The sequence below is a fragment of the Lithobates pipiens genome, unplaced genomic scaffold (assembly GCF_037356315.1).
Source record: "Lithobates pipiens isolate NorthernLeopardFrog02 unplaced genomic scaffold, aLitPip1_a1.2 Scaffold_18, whole genome shotgun sequence".
NCBI lineage: Eukaryota > Metazoa > Chordata > Amphibia > Anura > Ranidae > Lithobates > Lithobates pipiens.
In genome coordinates this window covers 541,575,900-541,588,716 of record NW_027507758.1, presented here as the reverse complement: position 1 = coordinate 541,588,716, position 12,817 = coordinate 541,575,900, and the positions used below count along the sequence as shown (strand labels likewise).

The 12,817-nt window shown below is 47.1% G+C and overlaps 1 protein-coding gene across 5 annotated transcripts in view; it reads right to left on the bottom strand.

Moving 5' to 3' along the window:
* LOC143988917 (b(0,+)-type amino acid transporter 1-like) overlaps positions 1–12,817 on the bottom strand; it is a 401,901-nt gene that overhangs the window by 283,042 nt on the left and 106,042 nt on the right. Inside the window, exon 1 of one of the 5 annotated variants that reach the window (XM_077488839.1) lies at positions 2,788–3,728. The exons of the other annotated variants lie outside the window; for them this stretch is intronic. The gene's annotated coding sequence lies outside the window, so the exon portion shown is untranslated. Of the gene's footprint in view, positions 1–2,787; positions 3,729–12,817 lie in introns of those variants that run through there. 5 annotated transcript variants of the gene reach the window in all.

Genomic DNA, 12,817 nt, shown 5'->3' with positions numbered 1-12,817 from the left:
CCTCCCATTGATGACAGTGGCACCCCCATATAATAATAATAATAATAATAATAATAATAAATGTTATTTATAATGCACTTTCCATCAAAAGACCTCAAAGTGCTACACAGTTACAATAAAAAAACAGACAAATAACTTAATTCAAAAACATTTGCTAAAAAGAAAAGTCTTCAATCCCTTTTTAAAATTTTCAGTAGACTAAACCTATGTACACATGTATAGGGCTGGCCATAGACATTGCTGTCTTTTGTCTTGTAAACACCAGTCTGAGGATTTATTTTAAAGAGGAGAAAGCAGCTATTTTTAGATATGTTTACCCCGAGCCAAGTCCCCCCCCCCCCTCTTTTTCCAACTGTCACCTACTAACTGCCTTTTTTTTTTGAACAAGCCTTGCATGCTACTTATTACAGGCTGGACTGATGACCTCAATGCCACCCAGCAAGATGGCAGAGATTTATAATATGGGAAGAAAAGACCCCCACATACATGTTTAACCCCTTGTTACCTACATAACACATATACATAGTTCCCAAAATGTCAAAAAAATATTCCACAGAAACTGTAGCAAGCCATTGTAGGCGGAGAATATATTTTCATTTACAATAGGAGTCGTTCTACAAGACGCAGATAATTAACCACTTTAGGACCACCGCATGTAATTATACGTCGGAAGAATGGCATGTATGGGCACAAGCACATACCCGTACATGCCTGCCTTACAGCGTGTGGGGGGTCCGATCGGACCCCCTCCCACTGGCTGCGGCGGTCCGTTTCGCTTCAGGAGCGATCCAGGATGAGGGGATGGCCGTTGGTTTCTGGCCATCCCCTCTCCATCGCTCCTGGCGAATGAGAAGCTTCCCCTCCCTGTGTTTACGATTTCACTCTCCTCGGGGCGGTCTTTTTGACCGGACTGCGAGGAGAGGACATAGTAAGTGTGCACCAATCACTACACTGACACGTAGGTACACATAGGCACACAAATCGACAAAAAAAGCATTGTTAGCGGGACCAGCCCAGATACCTGCTAGCACCTGCGTTTTGCCCCTCCGCCCAGCCCACCCAAGTGCAGTATCGATTGATCACTGTCACTTACAAAACACTAAACACATAACTGCAGCGTTTGCAGAGTCAGGCCTGATCCCTGCCATCGCTAACAGTTTTTTTTGGTAGCGTTTTACGGTACACGGCTAGGCTCCCACAAAGTCCCCCACATGTGGTATCCCCAGCAGAATTTATTTTGGGGTGTAATTTCACTTATGCCCATAGCATGTGTGAGCAATATATCATTTAGTGACAACTTCGTGCACAAAAAAAAGTTTGTAATATTCCCGCAACTTGTGGCAAAATATAAAATATTTCATGGACTCAACATGCCTCTCATTAAATAGCTTGGGGTGTCTACTTTCCAAAATGGGGTCATTTGGGGGGGTTTTGTGCTATTTTGGCATTTTATGGCCTTCGAAACTGTGATAGGTAGTGAGGAGTGAAATCAAAAATTTGCACCCTTAGAAATCCTGAAGGCGGTGATTGGTTTTCGGGGTCCCGTACGCGGCTAGGCTCCCAAAAAGTCCCACATATGTGGTATCCCCGTACTCAGGAGAAGCAGCAGAATATATTTTGGGGTGAAATTCCACATATAACTATGGCATTGTGAGCAATATATCATTTAGTGACAACTTTTTGCAAACTTTTTTGTTTGTGTCATTATTCAATCACTTGGGACAAAAAAAAAAAAATATTCAATGGTCTCAACATGCCCCTCAGCAATTTTCTTGGGGTTTCAACTTTCCAAAATGGGGTCATGGGGGGGGTTGTACTGCCCTGCCATTTTAGCACCTCAAGAAATGAGATAGGCAGTCATAAATTAAAAGCTGTGTAAATTCCAGAAAATGTACTCTAGTTTGTAGACGCTATAACTTTTGCACAAACCAATAAATATACGCTTAATGACTTTTTTTTACTAAAGACATGTGGCTGAATACATTTTGGCCTAAATGTATGACTGAAATTGAGTTTATTCGATTTTTCTTATAACAAAAAGTAGAAAATATCTTTTTTTCTTTCAAAATTTTCAGTCTTTTTCCATTTATATCGTAAAAAATAAAAATCGCAGAGGCAATCAAATACCATCAAAAGAAAGCTCTATTTGTGGCAAGAAAAGGACGCAAATTTTGTTTGGGTACAACATTGCATGACCGTGCAATTGCCAGTTAAAGCAGTGCAGTGCAAAATTGTAAAAAGACCTCTGGTCCTTAGGCTGACAATTGGTCCAGGGCTTAAGTGGTTAAACCAATGCCATACATTACAGTGATGGTAAAGCTTCCTCATGCACACCGGACGTTATAATAATGTTATAAAAATGGCAGTAGCTTTGCAGTGAGTTTTTCAACATTTTTGCAATAGTGTGTTTTTTTTACAGCATTGGCTTTTTTGGCCTATTATTATTATTTCTTTTTTTTTACTGAGCCAGTGAGGAGCAAGAGAGCCTAGGGGGGCGGGGGGCTGGGGGGGAGATGCATGCATACATTTATTTTTTATTTTTTTAGAAATGCAGCAAGATAAAATCCCTCTGCCTTTATAAGCACTTTAATTGAACCCATATAAGAGAACTGAAATTGTCATGGCTAAAGAAAATAAAAAAAACACACTTGTAGGACGCATGTCCACTGATCCCAAGGTTTTGCAAGGTGTGGGACTTTAAAGAGGCGCTCCAGTCTACCCCAAAACATTTTTAAGTCAGCAGCTACAAATACTATAGCTGCTAACTTTTAATATAGAGACACTTACCTGTCCAAACATCCACAGCTGTCCTCACCGGAGCCGATTCTTCAATCCCAGCCTCTTGTATATAAATTCACCAGAGGAATCCGGTAGATTGATATAAAAGAGGCTGGGATTTTATCTCAATTATAAGAAACAGCAGAGCTCTCAGCCTGAATGTGAAGAAATTGTCTCCTTTCTGCAGTGCCCCCCAACACACAAACACACACTCCCCTCCCCGCTGAACTAATGGGGCCAGGGAAAGTATTTCTTTTATGTCTCCAGATTTCTTTCAGATGTAGGGAGTTCCATTTGCTGCTGTGGTGTTCTGATCTCAGGGCTGATAATGACACACTTTCTTGACAAAACTGCCACTCAACAAAGCCCCTGCTTAGCTGGTCTGATGTTTCACAAACCCCTGCCACAATGTACAGCCAGGCAGGTGGCACCACTACTTCCTGTCACAATTTCCTTTGTGACCTGCCCACTCATTTAACTATGAAAGTGCAACATCATACTGCTAAAAATAATACACAACCAGATCACAATGAGCCGCTACCTAAGATCTTATCACTGCGCCAAAGACAAACCTGATACATATAGAGCAGCCACTTTAAAAGAAATGCTATAATAAAACAGCATCTACCAAACATAGGTTAAAAGTAAATAGTGGCGCTAGGTAATGTGATAACATAAACAATACACATATATATTACACACCCAGTAAGTAGCAATGTGCAAACAATAAATATGAAAAAACAGAGAGAGTCTATAAGTTGTGATATTAATATTGGGTAGTATCTCTATGATAGATATTCAGTTGATAAAATGATCCGACACTCCACCACGTGATCAACACCATGTAATTGCTTAGCAGCCCACACAATGTGCCCACAGCAATTACCTATGTTTGGGAAATGCTTTTTTATTATACTGCTAAAAATACTTGTTGTTGGCTTCCAAACTTCCAATCATGGAATTTTAGTGGGTCAGCATAACTGCCAGGCAATCAGCATTTTTATACAAAAGCCAATAGCAGTTTTTCCTATGTCACTGTCATGTCGGGTTTACTATTTCTCCCTGGAAGTGGAGCTTTGAATTTTTTTCTTCATAATTTGATGTTGTATAAAGAAAAATATATGAAATGTAGGTAAAGATGCTAAATCAAATTCCTCTGGTTTTATTGCAGATGAAGGCGAGATCTACTGCAGACACAGCTCACACGGCAGGCCTGCCACAGTGAGCAGTATTGAAAGGGACATTCAGACTGCAGAAGAGAGTTTCGTCCACATTCAGACTGCAGAAGAGCGCGCCGCCGCCGCTCAGACTGCAGAAGAGCGCGCCGCCGCCGCTCAGACTGCAGAAGAGCGCGCCGCCGCCGCTCAGACTCCAGAAGAGCGTGCCGCCGCCGCTCAGACTCCAGAAGAGAGCGCCGCCGCCGCTCAGGCTCCAGAAGAGCGCGCCGCCGCCGCTCAGACTGCAGAAGAGCGCGCCACCGCTGCTCAGACTGCAAAAGAGCGTGCCGCCGCTCAGACTCCAGAAGAGAGCGCCGCCGCCTCTCAGACTACAGAAGAGCGTGCCACCGCTGCTCAGACTACAGAAGAGCGCGCCGCCGCCGCTCAGACTGCAGAAGAGCGCGCCGCCGCCGCTCAGACTGCAAAAGAGCGTGCCGCCGCCGCTCAGACTCCAGAAGAGAGCGCCGCCGCCTCTCAGACTCCAGAAGAGAGCGCCGCCGCCTCTCAGACTACAGAAGAGCGCGCCGCCGCCGCTCAGACTACAGAAGAGCGTGCCGCCGCCGCTCAGACTGCAAAAGAGCGTGCCGCCGCCGCTCAAACTCCAGAAGAGAGCGCCGCTGCCTCTCAGACTCCAGAAGAGAGCGCCGCCGCCTCTCAGACTACAGAAGAGCGCGCCGCCGCCGCTCAGACTGCAGAAGAGCGCGCCGCCGCCGCTCAGACTGCAAAAGAGCGTGCCGCCACCGCTCAGACTCCAGAAGAGAGCGCCGCCGCCTCTCAGACTCCAGAAGAGAGCGCTGCCGCCTCTCAGACTACAGAAGAGCGTGCCGCCGCCGCCGCTCAGACTACAGAAGAGCGTGCCGCCACCGCTCAGACTCCAGAAGGTCGAGCCGCGGCCGCTCAGATTCCAGAAGGGCGAGCCGCCGCCCAGATTCCAGAAGGGCGCGCCGCCGCCGCTCAGACTCCAAAAGGGAGCGTCGCCGCCGCTCAGACTCCAAAAGGGCGCGCCGCTGCCGCTCAGATTCCAGAAGGGCGCGTCGCCGCCGCTCAGACTCCAAAAGGGTGCGCCTCCGCCGCTCAGACTTCAAATGGGCGCGCTGCCGCCGCTCAGACTCGAAATGGGCGCGCCGCCGCCGCTCAGACTAAAAGAGGGCACGCCGCCGCTGCTCAGACTCGAAATGGGCGCGCCGCCGCCGCTCAGACTCCAAATGGGCGCGCCGCCGCCGCTCAGACTTCAAAAGGGCGCGCCGCCGCCGCTCAGACTCCAAATGGGCGCGCCGCCGCCGCTCAGACTTCAAAAGGGCGCGCCGCCGCCGCTCAGACTCCAAATGGGCGCGCCGCCGCTCAGACTCCAAATGGGCGCGCCGCCGCCGCTCAGACTCCAAATGGGCGCACCACCGCCGCTCAGACTCCAAATGGGCGCGCCGCCGCCGCTCAGACTCGAAATGGGCGTGCCGCCGCCGCTCAGACTTCAAATGGGCGCGCCGCCGCCGCTCAGACTCAAAATGGGCGCGCCGCCGCCGCTCAGACTTCAAATGGGCGTGCCGCCGCCGCTCAGACTCCAAATGGGCGCGCCGCCGCCGCTCAAACTCCAAAAGGGCGCGCCGCCGCCGCTCAGACTCCAAATGGGCGCACCGCCGCCGCTCAGACTCCAAAAGGGCGCACCGCCGCCGCTCAGACTCCAAAAGGGCGCGCCACTGCCGCTCAGACTCCAAATGGGCGCGCCGCTCAGACTCCAAAAGGGCGCGCAGCCGCCGCTCAGACTCCAAAAGGGTGCGCCGCCGCCGCTCAGACTACAGAAGAGCGTGTTGCTCGTGTGCAAAGTCCAGAAGAGTGTCATGTGCATATTGGGACTGTACCCGACATTGAGACTCAACCAAAATGTCAGGTGAACCATGGGAACATTTCCTCCAGTAAAGATGGGGGCAAGGCTACAAGAAAGAATAGGCAGATACTGGTGGTAGGGGACTCAATTATTAGAGGGACAGAGAGGGCAATCTGTCACAAAGACCCTCAACTACGAACAGTATGTTGTTTACCAGGCGCTCGGGTTCGGGACATTGCAGATCGGATGGAAAGATTGTTGCGTGGGGCTGGAGAGGACCCAGCTGTCTTGGTACATATTGGTACAAATGACCAAATTAGAGGAAGATGGAGCAGTCTACAAAATGATTTCAAGGACATAGGGATTATGTTGAAAAAAAGGACCTCCAAAGCAGTATTTTCAGAAATACTGCCTGTACCTAAAGCCACACCAGAAAGGCAGCAGGAGCTTAGAGAGCTTAACAAGTGGCTGAAGAACTGGTGCAGAGAAGAGGAGTTTGGCTTCATGGAGAACTGGTCTGACTTTGCAGTCGCTTCCCGGCTCTATGGAAGGGATGGACTGCACTTAAATGGGAGGGGTGCAGAATTTTTGGGAGTGAAGATTGCCAACAAGTTGGAAGAAATTGTTCAAACTCCAGAAAAGTGTGTCGCCCACGTTCAGACTCAAGAAGAGTGCGACAACCCCGTTCAGGCTCCATCAGAGTGCGACACCCCTGTTCAGGCTTCATCAGAGTGCGACACCCCCATTCAGGCTCCATCAGAGTGCGACACCCCCATTCAGGCTCCATCAGAGTGCAAGGTTCAGGCTCCATCAGAGTGCGACACCCCCATTCAAGCTCCATCAGAGTGCGAGGTTCAGGCTCCATCAGAGTGCGAGGTTCAGGCTCCATCAGAGTGCGAGGTTCAGGCTCCATCAGAGTGCGAAGTTCAGGCTCCATCAGAGTGCGAAGTTCAGGCTCCATCAGAGTGCGAAGTTCAGGCTCCATCAGAGTGCGAGGTTCAGGCTCCATCAGAGTGCGAGGTTCAGGCTCCATCAGAGTGCGAAGTTCAGGCTCCATCAGAGTGCAAAGTTCAGGCTCCATCAGAGTGCAAAGTTCAGGCTCCATCAGAGTGCAAAGTTCAGGCTCCATCAGAGTGCAAAGTTCAGGCTCCATCAGAGTGCGAAGTTCAGGCTCCATCAGAGTGCGAGATTCAGGCTCCATCAGAGTGCGAGATTCAGGCTCCAGGAGATTGGGCCGATCAGGTTTCAGAAGAATGGGAGATTCAGGCTTCAGGGGATTGGGCCGATCAGGTTCCAGACGATTGGGAGATTCAGGCTCCAGAAGAGTGGGCTTCTCTGGCTCTAGAAGAATGGGCTAGTTTGGCTCCAGAAGAATGGGCCTTTTCAGGCTCCAGGAGAATGTGACACCCCCGTTCAGGCTCCATCAGAGTGTTACACCCCCTTTCAGGCTCCATCAGAGTGTGACACCCCCGTTCAGGCTCCATCAGCGTGTGACACCCCCGTTCAGGCTCCATCAGCGCGTGTCATCCCCGTTCAGGCTCCATCAGAGTGTGACACCCCCTTTCAGGCTCCATCAGAGTGTGACACCCCCTTTCAGGCTCCATCAGAGTGTGACACCCCCTTTCAGGCTCCATCAGCGTGTGACACCCCCTTTCAGGCTCCATCAGAGTGTGACACCCCCGTTCAGACTCCATCAGCATGTGACACCCCCGTTCAGGCTCCATCAGCGTGTGACACCCCCGTTCAGGCTCCATCAGCACGTGTCACCCCCGTTCAGGCTCCATCAGAGTGTGACACTCCGTTCAGACTCCATCAGAGCGGGCGGTTCAGGCTCCATCAGACTGTGCCGTTCAGGATCCATCAGAGCGGGCCGTTCAGGCTCCATCAGACTGTGCCGTTCAGGCTCCATCAGAGCGGGCCGTTCAGGCTCCATCAGACTGTGCCGTTCAGGATCCATCAGAGAGGGCTGTTCAGGCTCCATCAGAGCGGGCCGTTCAGGCTCTAGAAGAATGGGCCAGTTTGGCTCCAGAAGAATGGGCCTTTTCAGGCTCCAGGAGAGTGTGACACCCCCGTTCTGGCTCCATCAAAGTGGGCCGTTCAGGCTCCAGGAGTGACACAGGGTTTTTTTGCAGGCGGGAGGCTGATACTTTTTAGGTGTGTGTTGGACTGGCTATAAGGGGAGGTTGGAGGCCAGTTTTTTTTTATTTTCTGGTACTATCAAACCAGCAATAAAACAGTGGCTGGAATAATATGAAATTTTTTCACAATAAGTGGAAATAATCTTTTTGAGTGCTAGAGACTTTCTAAACCTAACACCAGTATCACTGCGAGCACCTAAGACTTAGAGGGTTAACAGGCATATACCCTGGAAACATTACATTAGAGGGACACAGAAATCCCAATCATACGAGGTCTCACTGTGACCAAGCACAAGCCACAAGGAAGATCCAATGGGATCCCTGGGAGCTCTATGTAGCTTCACTTATGAATGCAAATATATAACAAAAACCTCTGTTTTTAAAAAAAAATTGTAACTAGTTTAGACACTCTATTTATTTCTTCCTATATATTTCTCAATTTAGAAACATTATAGTTAGGGACCGCACTTTGCAGAGGGGCCTTGACGTGGCAGTGCGGCTTCACATATATTTGCATCCAATGTAAATTGCAGAAACAGTTTAGCCTTTTTTTCGTTATATTATGCTGGCTAGCTGGTAAGTATGCTGGGGAAATTTGTGTTTTGGATGGTTCTGTGAACTGCCATGCTTTAGTGCAAAATCACACCATTGTGTTGTGGTAAATGTGCATTACCCCAACCTATGTTTTTTTAATTCACGTTACAAGCATCAGTGTGGTGCAGTGCCATCCATCGTCAATGGTACCCCAACACATTGACCAAATGCACTTCCAACACACATGCAGTACAATTCAACACAATGCAGTTCAACGCACTACCATGCATTGTGGTGCATCATGGCAGAAGAAATTATGTATATACTTTATTGTTATATTGTGAAAAACATTTAATAAAATGAAATAAAAATAAATAGTGTGTGTAAGAATTTTTTTTTCTTTTATTCGTTCTAAACACAATGCACCGGAACACAGGTCTGATTCCAACCTCCATCTAGTCAGAGCAGGTGCAACTCCGATGACTGTTAAGCCAGCCATAGATGGTTAGATTTTCAACCTGTGGTTGCAGGAAAGAAAATAGGTGCATTCCCCCATCAACACTGATGTTGATGGGGGAATCCATCCCGTGGAGCTATTGTGTTCTCCTCATGGGGAGAGCCACAGTGATTATTGCTTAACCTCTAGCAATGATCTCATGAAAAATCAAACAGGCTAGTTGTACCCAAGTGGATTCATCAATAAGCTTGGGTGCAATCAGCCTGCCCATACATGGTTTGAATCTCGGACAGTTCAGTAGGAACTGCTTCACCTTAAACTCAAGAGAGAGTCCTCTACGCTTTGTTTTTAAGGGCCTGATCGAACCCAGGGGTAGGCGGGTGTAAATGGACACAAGTCTGTGTACAGCTGCTTGTCCATAGGGATGAATGGACCTTCCAATCAAGTCAGCCGTAAAAACTGATAGGTGGACCTGATTGGAATGCCCATCTGAAAATGTTTTATAATAGACTTCCCTTTTCCCATCCTCCTTTCATGAGTGTACCATTGCCATATCCGGTGTGCCACCTGATCTGTGGGCCCGTGACACACGGTGCTAGATGTCATCCCTGGGCCAAAAATACACAGTGTGGGATGCCATTTGTGCACAGGGGCCTGTTATACCTGGAATAACAGCACAGGGTATCTATAGAGGCAAACTAAAGCCAGTCATACATGGATTCAAGCTCAGCAAGGATCAGGATCAGTGCAGCTACAACAATGGTCTTGGTATTATCCTTTTTCTCTGAGTGTTTCGCTATTTGGGGAAAAATGGTCCAATTGGCTCTACAGCCTCTCGGTCATTTTTACAGATGGAGCAAGGGGGACCCTATCCACCTTTACCGGGCTCTCCTGTCCCATCGGGGAGCCCGCTACCAATATAACCGCTCTAATCGCAATCACTGTGAAAGAGTTTCTTCCCCTCTTCTGTTACATTACTTTTGTTTTGATTAGAAGCCATTACTGGTTTGTACAGCATCTGATCAAACTGATCTTGCTTTGATCACATGCTTTGGAGGCAAAAGGAGAGATATGGGCTTAAAAACTGGATATGTCACAGACCATGAATGTTGTTAATCCCTTGTGATAGCAATAAAGTTCATCCAAAAAAAAAAAAAAATATGTAAGCGCCCCATACACCCATGCTCATGCACAAATGTAAACGTGCATGTAGGTCCTGCATACTTATGTAAATAGCGGTCGCACCACACAAGGCATACCTTGAAGCTTGTGGGCCCCGATGCAAAAGTTGGCCTGGACCCCCCTCATTACCACCCACCACTTCAACCGTGCGTGCAGAAACACCCACTGCATGCCAAGATACCCAAAGTGGCTTAAGAGTTTTGAGTTCCTCTTTACATGAGAGGACAGTGATTACCGTTGGAGAATCAGAGGAGAGGGACCCCTGGCAGGTCACTTGACATTGCTCCTTTCCCATCTCAGCACTGTATAGAGTTCCTCGGCCCCCACACTACACAGGTCTGAAATCACATTCCTTTACACGCAGTCTCTCAGTCTTCACAGGGTGTTTCTGGCTTTTATGTTGTCCTTCTGACTTGCGAAATTCTCTGTCAGAACGGCAGTGTATTTGCAGTAGGCAGATACACCCTGTGGAGATCATGGCTAACTGGCTGTGTTGTAAAGGAATGTGATTTCAGCCCTGCGGAGAAGGAGCAGTATAGAGTGCTGTAATGGGAAAGGAGCTCAGCAGCCGGGCATAGTATCCAGGGCAGTGGGGTGGTCAGGGGGCTTTGGGGGGGTGCAACTTAGATCTGGGACGGCAAAGCCATGTGACATGAAATCTGGAGCCAGTAGCCCTTCAGGGGCCCCCTGATGAGATGTTAAGGGATTTGTTTTAGCAATTTCTGAAGGTTTCTCTGTGAGTTTTGGAAGGTGTTGGGGGAAGGTCACCTCCCGGAGGTGTATATCTTTTCCCCAGTTGTCAGGGAAGTCGGGGTAAGCAGACATCCCCGAGTGGGGGCGTACAGAGTATCCCAGCTGGTGACTAGAAGACACATGAAGGTCCCATCATGGCTATAGGACAGCAGCAGTCTCCTCCTCTTGCCTCGCTAAGCACGGTTACCATTCCATGTTGCCAGCACACAGCACAGACACTTACCCATCCTGGGCTGTTCTTACCTCATGCTCCTCTCCATTCTGGAAATGCTTCACAGCCAATGAGATTGGAGGGGTGTCAATTGTGGAAGGCAAAATGGAAACCCAGTACTGGAGCGTGGCTGTGGGGCCCTATGGCAGATCAGAGCTGGACTTTGTGGAGGATATGATAATATGGCAGGGAGGCTGCTGGGGCCCCCTGGAGCTAGGGACAGGGTTGCCATTGTGACCCCTGCAACCCCTTATGCTATGCCCATGGCACCACACATGTGAGGTATCGCTGTGAAAGTAAGAGCAAGCACACTATTATTTAATGAATTAAAACTAATGAATTCATTAAAAAATATATATTAAAAAAAAAAGATTTAAAATTACAGTACCTTAAGAATGAAATGAATAAATCCGGAACTGGTTTAGAAATTATGGGGATTTAACACCATGATAGATTATGCCCTTTTATTTTGATTAGTAAATAACCCATCTATAATCAAAAAATCAAGGAACAAATTCAAATCTAAATTGATTTTAGTTTAAGAAATAAATTATAGTTTAAAAATTATTTTTAACTGGAAAATGATTTTTAATTCAAATGAAAATCTGTGTATATATTTCACAGAAGCGTCTATAGTAAGTCCATCCGTACGTGTGTCATTCTTTTTATATGATTGCTCTTATGTAATTACTTTTATGCACACTACTCTACGATCATCATTGATCTTTGTGTGTACTCGGATGTGGTTCTTTTATACAGGATCGTCTCTGGTTTTCCTTTATATAGATAATTCTGTGTATCCAACCCCTTCTAACAATGCATGAATGGTAGAGCGTAAATGATCTAATCCACCACAGGGGGCGCATCCATGTAATTGATATAATCTGATTAAGTGTCACTTATAAAGCAATTGATGTCCAATTCAAAATTCAGGCCCCTAGGACTCAAAACATCAACTAATTATATCCATTGAGTCTCGTGTTTTGACAATTCCCGTACCATATTGATTCCTCTCCAATAGGGTTTGATTTGTTCAATTCCCCAAAATTGGAGACCAGTGGCGTCCATATTATATTTGAGTTTGAAATGTAACGACACATTATGGTCTTTGAATCCAATTTTAATTTTATGAATGTGTTCAGCGATTCTCACTCTAAATTTTCTTTTTGTCCTTCCAATATACATCAACCCACAAGGGCATTTTAAAGCATATACAACGTGAGTGCTGTTACATGTAATAAACTGTTTTATGTTGAACACTCGATTATTTGATGGAGAGGAAAAATTGTATAATGATCTAACTGGCCTAGAGATTTCTCAGCAAGCTTTGCATCTCCGGCAAGCAAAAAAGCCATTTCGATCCCAAAAAGTAGTTGGAGGTTTCGGGGGGTCAACCACTTTCTTTTATAATTTTGTCACCGAAATTTGGGGCCTTCCTATAAATAAATTGAGGTTGAGATGGAAATGCAGGATTTCGTTTTTTATCTAGCAAAAGGACATGCCAATGCCGCTTGAAGATATCTTCTACCACTTTGTATTGCATATGAAAATCCAAAATGAATCCCCATTCGTTATTATGTTTGACTACGACTTGATCTCCTGATCCCATTTCGGTATTAGTTGTGCCACATCCGGAAAAAATGGTTTATAAAAAGGAATCCCGTGGGGGTGGATTTTAAAGGCACATACAACTTGATTGAAAAACAATCAAAAATATTTTATTAC